The sequence below is a fragment of the Zingiber officinale genome, chromosome 2B (genome assembly GCF_018446385.1).
Source record: "Zingiber officinale cultivar Zhangliang chromosome 2B, Zo_v1.1, whole genome shotgun sequence".
NCBI lineage: Eukaryota > Viridiplantae > Streptophyta > Magnoliopsida > Zingiberales > Zingiberaceae > Zingiber > Zingiber officinale.
In genome coordinates, this window is record NC_055989.1 from 133,608,482 (window position 1) to 133,621,678 (window position 13,197).

At 39.9% G+C, this 13,197-nt stretch overlaps 1 pseudogene; it reads right to left on the reverse strand.

Moving 5' to 3' along the window:
- Positions 1-34: 34 nt before the first annotated feature.
- LOC122047342 lies at positions 35-3,126 on the reverse strand (annotated as a pseudogene).
- Between the last annotated feature and the right edge of the window lie 10,071 nt (positions 3,127-13,197).

The following is a 13,197-nucleotide window of genomic DNA, read 5'->3' on the forward strand; positions in this document are numbered from 1 at the left end:
TTTCACCTAGAGTCCCCGACTCTAGGATTTCGTCCAAAGTGCTCGACCCGCCAAGACTTTCCACCTAGGGTTACCACCCCCAAGACTTAGGGTTACCTCCCCTAAGATTTTTCCACCTGCCTAGAATCCACTAGGACTTTTGCCTAAGAACACTTAGGACATTCCTGTAGGCTCATTCACACTTATTAGATAACAAGATATCTTAACTTTGAACCATTTGCCATAATCAAAACTTAGGTTCAATTGTATGGTGCTCCTTGCACCAACAGTTAACAAGCATTGAAACAACTTCTTTTGCACAAAGTACTAAATAAAAGAAAGCATGAACACAGATAAATAAGCACATATATTGATTGAAAAATATAGTTGCCCAGATGATAATGTCCAAGCTTATAAATCCCGGATAGTCCAATTCTTATGTTGCCAAATTAATCACTTCAGAGAAGCCCAAGAAATAAATATTAGGTGCAGCCCATCCACTGTAATATCTAGCAAACAGATACCAATAAACCAATAAATAGATGTTATCAACATTCATATGATGCCAAAAAACAACGAAAATTATAAGCCTGAAGGCTGAAGGTAATCACATGGTAAACTATTGCGACATTAAGAAGTTACAAAGCAACAATATGCACTCCTAGAAAATTAAAGCCTCGGCTACACTTTTCTATCCCTTCACTCATCTTTCCCATCACTCCAAGTAAGAACCGCCATAATTATAACAAATTGGCACATAACGATTCTTTTAAATTTCTTAATTTTAATAAACATGATAAAATGAAAGTTGATCATTTCAATTGACCTAAACTATGCCCAAATTATTTGTAGTAACGCCCTTTGCAAGATAATTACTTGTATGAAACATAAAATGTAATACCAAAATGATATCAAAACCTGATCTGAAGTTTAGTTTACATGCAACTTCAAGTGTTGTGGCATTTGAGAGTTTTTCTTATCTGATTATAGACAATCATAGTTTCTGTCAACCAATCTAAGGATGCCGTAGATGATAAAATTATGGGTCCTATAAGATGTGAAATTTAACTAAATATCAAACTTTAAACAGTGTGGGGTGTCAAAGATAAGTGGAGCACTTGAGCATTGGGACAGAAATATAACTAAAATGTCTCACTTTGAAAGGTCAAAAACATCTTTCAAACTTCAAAATGGTACATATGCAAAAGCCCTTATAAGTTAGATTATAATTAAAAGTATCTAAATGTAACTATAAACCATTCCACATACTCTTTTATGCTACAATCAAAGCAAAAGTTCAAAATAAAAAATAAATAAATACATCCTATGCCTATATGAGGGAAAAGAGACTCACAATTTCCATAAGTAGTTTGACGCTTCATGGTTCCCACCAACGAATAAAGTTGGAACAGGTGCTACTGCTTGTCCAGAATAATACTTCCATAATGAATTCATATTTTGATACTTTGGGGGCAACTTAAGCTGTCAAGATCATTTTCATTTCTGACTGCCTACACAGATTAAAGAGTCAAAAAGAAGTGAATTGAGGCATACAAGAGGAAAATGTAATTTTCTTGTTGATATTAGGTAAATCCACTTGCTTGCAAGATTTGTTTTATATTGCATACACCAGTTATACGGGGTTGCTAGATTTTGTTAGAATGATTCAAGGTACACTGTTGCAAATTATTTCCTTCTATAGCAGATTACTGTAATTCAACAGAAGAATTGCCAAATATCTCAATGGTTAAGAAACGAGGCTGAATTTGATGGATAACAAGTAAACATTATTTAAAACAAGAGTAGTACGTGGAATTTCACAATTGTGAAGACAAAGTTAGGATGAGATCCATTATTCCTAGAATATTGTCCCAAGAAGAAGGTGCATTTAACCATTCAGTAAAAAACAAAAGGGGAAGGAAAATACTATACATCAAAGTCTTGTTCGATATCATTTGGACTGACAGTAGTAAGGTAATGATATCCTGAATCAGTTTAGCTTATAACTTCCCTCCTAGGTAAGTGAGTCGGGGTGGGGAAGTGTTAATTTCATAAAAATTGATGGCCTCTACAATTTTTATTATTGTCCTAAAAAATGAGATATATTTGTTGTTTGTTAAGACATTAGATACATTGACTCTACGTTCGGCTATCCAAGTCAAATAGAATGTGTCCAAAATTAATTAAAGGTCATATTCAGGTGAAACTGGAAATCATACTACAGAATTTTGGGCTTTTCGCAAGAGATTATATGAAAGCCATCACGCTAATGTTTTATAGAGACCATTCATCTGCATTTTAGCCATCTTTAACCTCAATTTCTCTCCTTTTCTTCATTTTCCTCTCAATCACGATCACCATTAATCTACCTGGTCCCCATCCCTCAGCTCCCAAAATAAATTATTCTTAGGTTAGATCATTTTAGCAGAATCATATTGGCTTGTAAGCTTATAAAAAAAAATCATAAAGAAAATGGTTGATTCGAATACCTGAAAGTCGCCGCAACAAAAAAGGAGGTCAATCTTCGTGTTCTCCACCTGCTCGTTATGCTGAATCGAGGCGTAAACCTTATTCAACTCCCCGTGCAAGCATCCTTCCACCGCTATCTGTTTCCGCACCAGTGCGAACACGCGAATCGATGCGATATAAATATTGCGCAAATCAGAAAGTGCGACTGACCTTCATTGCTAATCGTAGCCTAGACTGGGAGCGTGTGCTATTTGACGATCGAAGTTCAGCGGTCGCAAGGACGAAGAGTGGTCAGATCCGCGTTGCCTAGGGAGAAGATTCAAGATATAGTTCGTGGAGTTGGGAGATCGGGCGATTGCGATTGAACCTGATTCTTCTACCGGCCCGATTTTACCAGAATGGACCAAACCGATTTCTTTGGCAACTATGTATTCGATCTTTCTTTTTAATCATAAATTTTTTTATTCAAGTATTAAAATTGAAAATATTTTTCTCATGACCCAAACAAATAGCACCACCGATTGTCGTAGATAATCCATTTTGAATGCGTTGGTTAGTAGGTTGCACGTATAAATTAACACTTCCTGTGAATTCAAATTAGGTATCAAGATCCGCACAAGTAAACGAAAGAGCTTATATTTACATTTCACATCGAGATCATACAGACACACGTGTATAAATATTCATCCATGGATTGATGCTTAATCATAGGGACCAGCAGCTGAGCTGAACCGCCTCCTGAAACTCGTCCTCCATCTCCGTCGCCGTCGTTTCCTTGCCGTCCAGCTTCGCTGACGGAGGCCTTTCACACAGCGAGGGACGAGAAAACTTCATGAAAAAAGAAGTAGAAAGAACAGGAGGAGGAGGAGGAGGAGATTGGTGGGGGTTCTTCAACTGGTGATAGCTGAGGAAGAGCATGGCAGCAGAGGGAGCCATTGCTGATCGATCGACACAGATTTTGATTGTTTACATTGAGTGTCGTGTTGTTTGTTTACTTATAATGTTTGGTGGAAAGGAATTTAAATAATTAATTGACAAAACGGTGGGTTTGTGTCTTCTGAAACCGACGGCGATGCGATAAGACAGTGGGCCGGGCCTGGCGTGTGCTGGCTCGGGTTGGGCGACGGGCGGACGGTGTCGGTGGCGGGTTTTTGCTGTGACCCGCTCTCTCGCGACACGCGCTTTGCTTTGCAATTGGTTGGACGTACGAACTCTACAGACATGGACAAGATTCGATCTCATCGTTTGCTTGCATTTCATAGGATCAAATTTAATAGATTGGACAGAGATTTGGATCGGAAATTATGTTGCCGGTAAGTTCGATCCTATCATTGCTAATACTATCAGAATCGAGCAATTTTTTTTAGATTATATCAATAAAATTTTATTTTTAGAGTTTGAGAGAGGTATTAAAAAAATTAAATTGAAATTTTTATTTGGATGTGTATGGTGTGTGCAGCGCAAAGGTAGATCCGAGGGGTGGCATTGGCAGTTAGCCCCTTGGCCGGCGGTGTAATACATAGTATTATGGAATTTCACTGATGGAGAGAATATCATCCCTTGTTTCATATAAAAATTAGTCACACTTAGCTCATATCACAATCGTTGCTTCATACTTAAATTCCTGAATCCGTCACTAAACTGCAGCATAAGATTTTTAGGGTATCATTTCTCATATAAATATTTTTACGATATACTTTTTTTTACTTAATACTATAAATTAACCTCTAAATCCTAAAGTTAAAATTCTATTGGCATAATTGGAAGTAAAAAAAAAAAAATGAAAACTGCATGGTTCATGCACTATTCGTAAGGATAGGATCAAACTTACCTATTTTGTTTGTTGTTTCAGCCAAATACTATGATGATCAAGTCATCTTGATGGATAATCTGACATACGCACTTCGAAAATTGTCAGTGAAGAGGATGAGTAGGATCTAAAATGCATTTCAATAAAAAGTTAGACTGACACTAGAGAGATTCCGACAAATCACGTTGACGCTAAGTTAAGGTTGCTTGAGATATGAAAAGTAGAGCAGAAAGAAGAAACAAATAAAAGTTTGATGGAGCTGAAAAAAAGGAGTGTGTAAGAGTTATCAAAAAGAGATCATCTTGCATTTATCTTCGCTAGAGTTTATACAACTGACAAAAAAGCATCTCCATGTTAGCGCCATTGAAGGAACTAGATCCGATAGTCATTGGTTATTTATTCATCCACTAAGCATCACGTATTTGCAAGAGGGTATCTAGGAGACAAGATATAACAATCATATAATCGCTTTTCCATTTACCTGGTGTCATGTGTTCTAAAAGATGTCGACAATTGAGACCGAAACATGGACGATGTCGGAGAAGATGTCAGGATCTAAGGCTAAGATAAGGGAGATGTCGACAGTCTGGGCTGAGACATGGAGGATGCGGGGGAGATGTCTGGATCTAGGGTTGAGGCAGGGGAGATGTCAGCAGCTAAGGCTGAGACATGAAGGATGCTGGGGAGATGATTGGATATGAGGCAAAGGAGATGTCGGCGGTTGAGGCCTAGACATGCAAGATGTCAGGGGAGACGTCCAGATCTGAGATTGAGGCAAATGAAATATCAACAACTGAGGTCAAGACATGAAAAATGTCGGGGGAGACGTCTGGATCTAAGGCCAAGTTCGGGGAGATGTCAATAGTTGGGGCCGAGACATGATAGCTGACTTATCCAATCATACCCAAGTCTCATCGGAGTTGGGTCTGATAGCCTTTTAGTCACATTTAACCCACGCCTTGAGTTTGTCCAATAGCTTAGCATGACTTTGGACCATATGAGCCACATCGAGGCTACAAGATTCCGCCACATTATAAGTATTGGGACCGTTGGCCGACTAGAAGGGGGTTGAATAGCCCCTGCACAAAAACAGAACAAACATTTCTCGAACTTAAAAGAACACTTGCATAAACAAAATAAGAAATGAACTGAAAGACAGCGGTACCGAAGTTTTACTTGGTTATAATCGGGGAGGTTGTTAATCCAAGGAAGTGGAACGCACTAATATCTCGTTCAGGCGGAGAAGCCTCTTTACAGCAGTGAAAGCTCAAAAAAGAAGAAGCTAAATGAAAACTGAAAGCATACAAGTGTTGTTACTCAAGATGCTTGTTATTATTTAGCTTCTGGACCAAGGCTATATTTATAGCCTTGGTAGGGGCGCCTAGAGTGAGATAGAATTCTATCTCTAACGCATCAGTCAACGTCCACGTCGAACATGATAAACTTTGGGTTCCGGGCACCCGGAAGACTCACAAAGTCAACTTTATTGACTTTTTCAGTCTGAGCCCTCTACTCCGGCTCTGCACGCCTCGATCCAGAACTCCCACTCCGGCTCCACTCGCTTCGGTGATTTCGGCCATCCGGAATAGGGCTCACCCGAACTCAACTTCCGGCCTTCGAGCAAACTTCTGCTCCGGCTTCTCGTTCCTCGGAAACATCGCGCACCTTCTTCTCGTCCGCCTACGTGCTCTTCCGCAGCAACTTGTCCCTCAGACGCACCGAGCCCGTCGGCTCTTTCCCGTGTCATCCTTCTCACTAGCTGCGTCTTTTGCTCGGCTTCTTGTGCTCCTAAGCTCCTGTACACTTAGACACAAGGTTAAACACAACATGACCTAACTTAACTTGTTTGATCACATCAAAATAATCTTAGAGTATCAACAATCTCCCCCTTTTTAATGTGACCAATTCAGGTTAAGTTAGGGTAAACAAATATAAAATAAAAGTAATAAATTTTCAATTTAAGTACAAAAATAAAAAAAAAATAATTCACCTCCTCTTAGACTTAATCTTCTCTTCTCCCTCTTTGATCACATAAAAAAAATAGGGTACCATAAAATCTAAGGGTAACTTTTATAAAACTCTGATTTTCAAATAATTTTGAAAACTTTATCAAGATTGAAAATAATTTTGATAGAATTAACAATGCAATTATTTTTAGAAAAAATTTCTAAGTAAAAAATTTTTGAGAAACAATCAACAATTTCCTTAGTTAAAATTTTCAAAGACTAACTTTGTAGAAAATTTGGTAGAGTAAATCTGATACCAAAAAAAACTTTAAGTCTTAAAAAAAATTCTAAGAGAAAGCAAAAAAAAATTCAAGCAGAAAAAATTTACTAAGTTTTTTTAAAAAAATGTGTACAATATATAAAATACATTTTGGTAAAGCAAAGTTTATAAAATAACTTAAAAACTTTAAGTTAAACAGATTAAAAAAATGAGAAAATTTTTCTAAGTTAAACAAGTTTGCATAGAAAAATTTATGAATTTTCAAAAAAAAATGAGTAACTATTCAAAACATTATCTAATTTCAATTTTAATGTTCTATCAGTTAGTCAATTAAATATTTTATTTAATATTTGGCTTCCAGGTTGTGGCAAAGCACTAGACCTTCTTGGTTATTGGAGCAACAACCACCTTCTAGACAAAGCCTCATAAGGAAATTAAACGTCTAATTTTCTCACTGAAAGTGCTAAGTCTAATTAAAGTTTAAGTTAAACAAAACTTTGGAACCCAATATAGGTTCCAACCAACTGGATTAATTAAGAATTTTTTAGGAACATATTTTTTTTTTGAAATTTTCCTAATTTGTCCTTTGTGATATTTAAAATACCAGTTCAAATTATATCTTCTAATACTTGTACTATATGTGCATGTATGATTTTTCAAGTTTTTTATTTTTTTTTTGTAAATTGTCATTTTCTAGTTTTAATTTATCAAAATCTTCTAATGGACAAGATTTTGCTAGAATTACTTTTAATTCTTTAATTTCTTTTTCTAATTTGTAACAATCTTTTGATAATAATTTAACGAGTTTAAACATTTTATCGAGAGGAAAAAATCGTACCTGACTTATCTTATCGATCTCGTTGTTCGTGGCTCCCCCTGAACTACTGCTTTCTTCTGATATCGCCCCCCCTTCATCGATGCTCTCGATGCTCATTTCGAAAGAGCTTTCTTCTTGTTCGTCTTGATGACTTGCCATCAACGTAAACCCGGAGAAAGCCTCAACTTCCGATTCGGATAATGTTTCATCTCACGTCGCCTTTAAAGTCTTGTACTTGTTGGTTTGGACAGGCTTCTTTCCTTTATCCTTATCCTTATTCCTTAACTTAGGGTAGTTGTCTTTAACGTGTCCTTCTTCTTTGCAGTTGTAGCATTTGATTGTCCTTTTCTTTCTACCATGCGGATGGTTAGTTTTTCTTGATTTAAATAACTTTTTAAAATGTCTTACCATCATTACCATTTCTTCGTCGTCGAGAGAGGATTTTGACTCATGTTCGTCTCTCGTTACCTTAAAGGCGATGTTGTGCTTTGGCTCCTTCATACCTGCACATCTCGATTCATGCACTTCAAAAGTTGAAAATAATTCTTCTAAGATAATGGATTCTAAGTCCTTAGACATATAGAAGGTATTTACTAGTGATGCCCATTTTGTATTTCTAGGGAATGCATTAAGAGCGTACCTTAGCGAATCTCGGTTGCTTACCTTTTCTCCGAGATTAGAAAGTCCAGTGATGAGCTCCTTAATCTTCGAGTGAAGTTGTGCAATCGTTTCGTCTTCTTCAAATCATAGGTTGGTGAGCTGGTTGCGAGGTAAGTCCTGTCTAGCGAGCTTGGCTTCGGACGCCGATTCATGTAGCTCAAGGAACTTCTCCCAAAGCTCCTTTACTGAGTCGTAGGTGCCGATTCGATTGACTTCTTGTGGCAAAATGACACTCAGCAGACGGAACTCTGCATTGTCGTTTGCCACGTAGTCGGCCTGCTCCTTCTTCGTCCACTGGTATTCCTCCTTACCCTCGGGTGCTACAAAACCGAACTTCATTATTAAAAGCAATTCAAAGTCGGTTTTAAATAATACCTGCATTCACTTTTTCCAGCTAGCGAACTCCCCCTCGAACTTCGGTGGGTATATGCTTGGTTCGACCATTGATTTGGTATTTCGATCGGCGGTTAATCCTCCTGAAGTGTCCTGGCTCTGATACCACTTGTTAGGACCGTTGGCTGGCTAGAAGGGGGGTTGAATAGCCCCTGCACAAAAACAGAACAAACCTTTCTCGAACTTAAAGAACACTTGCATAAACAAAATAAGAATTGAACTGAAAGATAGAGGCATCGAAGTTTTACTTGGTTACAACCGGGGAGGTTGTTAATCTAAGGAAGTGGAACTCACTAATATCTCCTTCAGGCGGAGAAGCCTCTTTACAGCAGTGAAAGCTTAGAAAAGAAGAAGCTAAATGAAAACTAAAAGCGTACAAGTGTTGTTACTCAAGATGCTTGTTGTTATTTAGCTTTTGGACCAACGCTATATTTATAGCCTTGATCAGGGCGCCTGGAAGGATTCCAAGCACCTGGAGTGGGATATAATTCTATCTCCGATGCGTCGGTCAACGTCCACGTCGAACATGATAAATTTTGAGTTCCGGGCACCCGAAAGGGTTCCGAGCGCCCGGACTCACAAAGTCAACTTTGTTGACTTTTTCAGTCCAAGCCCTCTGCTCCGGCTCTGCTCGCCTCGGTCTGGGACTCCGGCTCCGGCTTCGCTCGCTTGGGTGATTTCAATCAACCGGAATAGGGCTCACTCAAACTCAACTTCCAGCCTTCGAGCAAACTTCCGCTCCGACTTCTCGTCCCTCGGAAACGTCGCGCGCCTCCTTCTCATCTGCCCGCGTACTCTTTCGCAGCACCTTGTCCCTCAGACGCACTGAGCCCGTCGGCTCTCTCCCGTGTCGTCCTTCTCGCTAGCTGCGTCTTTTGCTCGACTTCTTGTGCTTCGAAGCTCCTGCACACTTAGATACAAGGTTAAACACAACAGGACCTAACTTAACTTATTTGATCACATCAAAACAACCTTGGGGTACCAATAATAAGTCTCTCCTTTAAGTCTAGTCGAAGAACTGTGCTGATTTATCATTTTCCTTATGAGCTTATCTTCTTGAAATGTTGAGTTGAGGTGTCAACATTTCATCGGGATAGCTGTCCAGGCCTTGGTTGTCAGGGAGATAAAGTTTTACATTTAATCAACACAATACGTGAAATCACATATCTCCCTTATGATTAGCGCACTATTTCGTCGATTAATAAGTGACAAGCGATATCCGCCTCAAGTCACAAGAGCACCTTACCTTATTAATTACAAAGGTGTGCGGCAGCGTTGCTGTTACACAACCCTAGATCCGACGATGGTAGTGTGTTGCCGCCTATTTGACCTCAGCATCCGACGAGTATATTAGTCACAAAGATCAATATGTCACTTCTTAACTTGCCACTATTTTGCTTTAATGGGGAGAGATGATGCAAGGATTGTGACTATTCAGCCAAGCGATCTGAGGGCTGAGATGAGATCTCACCATTCTTTACCAGACATCCAATGACTCGGAGGACTGATGTGGCAACCCACCTCTGCCACCGCTAAAGTATATTAGGCTTTCAGAAAGTGACTCCACCTTCATTCGCTTTCATCTGCTCTAGCATCTTTGTTTTCCTACATCCCCCGGTGATTTAGTAAGTTTGTCTTTGTCGGTTCTTTCACTCCCCATTTTTGTAAAATACCGAAAATAGGAAAATATTAATAAGGGAATTTTCCAGAGTTTTTGGAAATTTTTCGGGAATTTTTCGGAGCTCATACGGACGAGTTAATAGGGATAAAAATGAGGCCCGGGAAAAGCCTGTTTAGGCTACCCATTTAAGCGAGGAAATATTTATTTTTATATTTCCTTTTTCTTTTTCTTTTTTTTCTTTATTTTCTCTCTTCCTCGCTGTTTCTTCCGCCCCGCGCGCCCGACAACCGTGCCCTAACCGGGTCACGGCAGTTTCTCCCCTCTCCGCGTACAAAACCACTCGGCCAAGGGTTTTGCATCTTCCCTCTCACGCCGCTGTCTTCCTCCTTTGACAACCTTCTCGCCACTACCGAAGCCCTCCTCTGCCGCCACCACAGCGACGTCGTCCCTGCGCCCTAGCCGCCGGCGACGCACGGAGTAGCGCCGCACCCCCCGGTGCCCTAGCATCGGTCACCGCGCAACGCCCTTTCTTCCTCTTCCCTAGTTTGTGTTCACGACCGATTCTCTATGCTGGCACCCGAGCCTAGCGCCAACGCCGCCTCCCGATTCCTCTCCCCTCCTCTTGTCCGACGAGACATCGCCGACCCTTCCTCTGTGCTTGTGCCCTAGCGAGCCCGACGCCACTTCCTTGCCACTGCCGCTACATCCTTTGCCCCAGTGCGGAACTGACCCTTTCTTCTGCCCTAGCCGAGCCTCACACTTGTGTGAGTTGCTGCCCTGGGTTCCACCGAGCCTTGGGTTTAGGGTAAGCTGTTGGTTTAAAACTGTGGAGGTAATGTTAGGGTTTAATTCACAAAGGTGGATGTATTGACTACAAATTTTGGGTGTTTGATGTGTAGGTCAGTGGCTCACTCTAGCTACGGCTACAATTCCGGCAGCAGGTGCTCCATCGACAAATTTACGACGAAGTATACGAATTTGGGTGAGTTTGGATTGAGGTAAATGCATTGTTGTGAGTATAATTGATTTAGGTTTGAATTATTAATCTAATGGGTTGATTAGGGATTAGGTAACTAACCCTAATTAACCGTTGGATTTAATTAATGTAGGTTGAGGTTTAGGGTTTAGGGGTTTGCCCTAAATTATTCATAAGGATTTTATTTAGCTATTTAAGGGAGTGTAGCTAAATAAAATGTATATATATATTCGTGACTCAGGGTTTTGACGTGAGACGAGCATCTTGACGTCAGATTTGGACCAGATTGGATCATTTCTTATTGGAGGCGGGTACTTTTGACTTTATGTCTTTGATATGCATAGTATGAAGTTAACAAATAGCAATAATTATGTTTCTTATTTGCTTCAGTTAATCACTACCTGATACCTGTTACATGCTTGGTTGATTTCTTGTTTTGCATCTCATTTTATTACTTACCTGGTTATACGTGCTTATAGGGGTAGTGATACAACCATACTTCATGTTCAGGACCTAGGTGTGATACCTTATCTGATCTGTGTACCCTTGATATGATTTATTGACTATGGTGCACATCATATATGTATGTAGATTGGTTCAGTATATTACCATGCTTAGTGTCATGCATCATTCGCATGATTGCATGCTGTGCGATTGTCGGCTCCATTATTGTTGAGCACATCGCCAGTTACATGTAACTGCACACACGACCACTCATGGGTTAGTGGTATATTCAGGCAGGGTGTGTTGCAGTAGTTGCTCTGTCAAGGGCTCCGTTGGTCCACTTATGGGTTAGTATGACGCAGCGTTATAGTAGGACAGGGATCCCTCCCCGTCATCGTGTACCGGGAGATGAGAGCATTGAGCTCCCCCATTTATGATTTGGGGTAGGAGGATAGGTGTACTCCGACAGCATCTCGTTCACTCGATCACTCATCAGGAGTAGTGATGACAGAGTGCACGGTTGTCACAACCCTACCCACTCGGTCTCACTATCGTGTGTGAGACGACTGATTGGAGAGTAGGGGTGACCAGGACATGTCATGGGCATCATATGCATTTATTGGTTGTGTTTGTGTTTGCTGCATTTTATTTGTTGCAGTTGGATGGATGCATATGCTTGACATGCATACAGGATATTGATACTTCTTGGTCGGGCGACTCTGTGATATTTATACCTGGTCCTGGTTAGTACAGTTATGCTCATATTTATCTTAGTTTGCATTTATCCTTATTATGTCAGGAGCTGTACGTATGATTAGTGCTAGATGTTATTTCCTTACTATGTATATCAGTTATACCTGCTGAGTGTTGGACTCACACCCTCCTCTGTTGCTATTTCAGGTTGATGCTGTCAGGAGAGAGTTCCAGTCGCTAGTCCCCTGCAGTCCACGAGGATGGTTATTTGTCTTTTGGTGTTCTTTTCTAGACTATGTTCGGACTTGTTCCATTTTAGATACTTTGGGCCTTGTATGGATTGTTTTACTTGTGGATGACTTTTATTTGGATTTGTTTTTACTACATGCCCGCCTAGAGGGCAGAAGAGGTAAGTTCATTGTGATTTGAGCTTTATGAGTGTAGTGGAGTAGGATATCGATTTTGAGCTTTACGAGTGTAGTTGAGTAGGGTTGTTTTTGAGTCATATTATCCCTGTTCTAGTTTGTTATCTATTTAATTGCGTGGATGGTTGTGTGATGTATTTTTATTATTGTTATTATTCCAACCGCATATGGCTGAGGTATATGGTGGTGTAGAAAGTTTCAGATTGTCCGCCGTACAGGGGAGATGCTGCCGAAATTTCTTCGGACAGAGACTCCTCCGGGGCGTGACAATTTATTTGGTATCAGAGCCAAGTTTTACGATCTTTATTTTCGTATTTTGGATATTTGGGATAACCTGATACCAATTTATTTGGTATCAGAGCGCCAAAGTTTGGCGATACTTGTTTGATTTCCGTGTGTTACGGATTTTCAAGATTTATCTGATACCAATTTATTGGTATCAGAGCGAGTTATGATACCTGCTTTTGGTGTTCTGGATATTTGGATATTTACTTCGGTTTGTACGAATTTCTGTTATGGTTATATTTCAGACTTCCGTTTCGGATTGGTATAGATTCCCGACGATTTACTCGTTCAGAATTCCGAGGTCAGTATGGGGACTGGACAGCGACGGAACATCTCCAGACAGCAATTAGGTATGATGTTATTTTGTAATTGTTTATACTTGTAGTAATATCTTTTTTT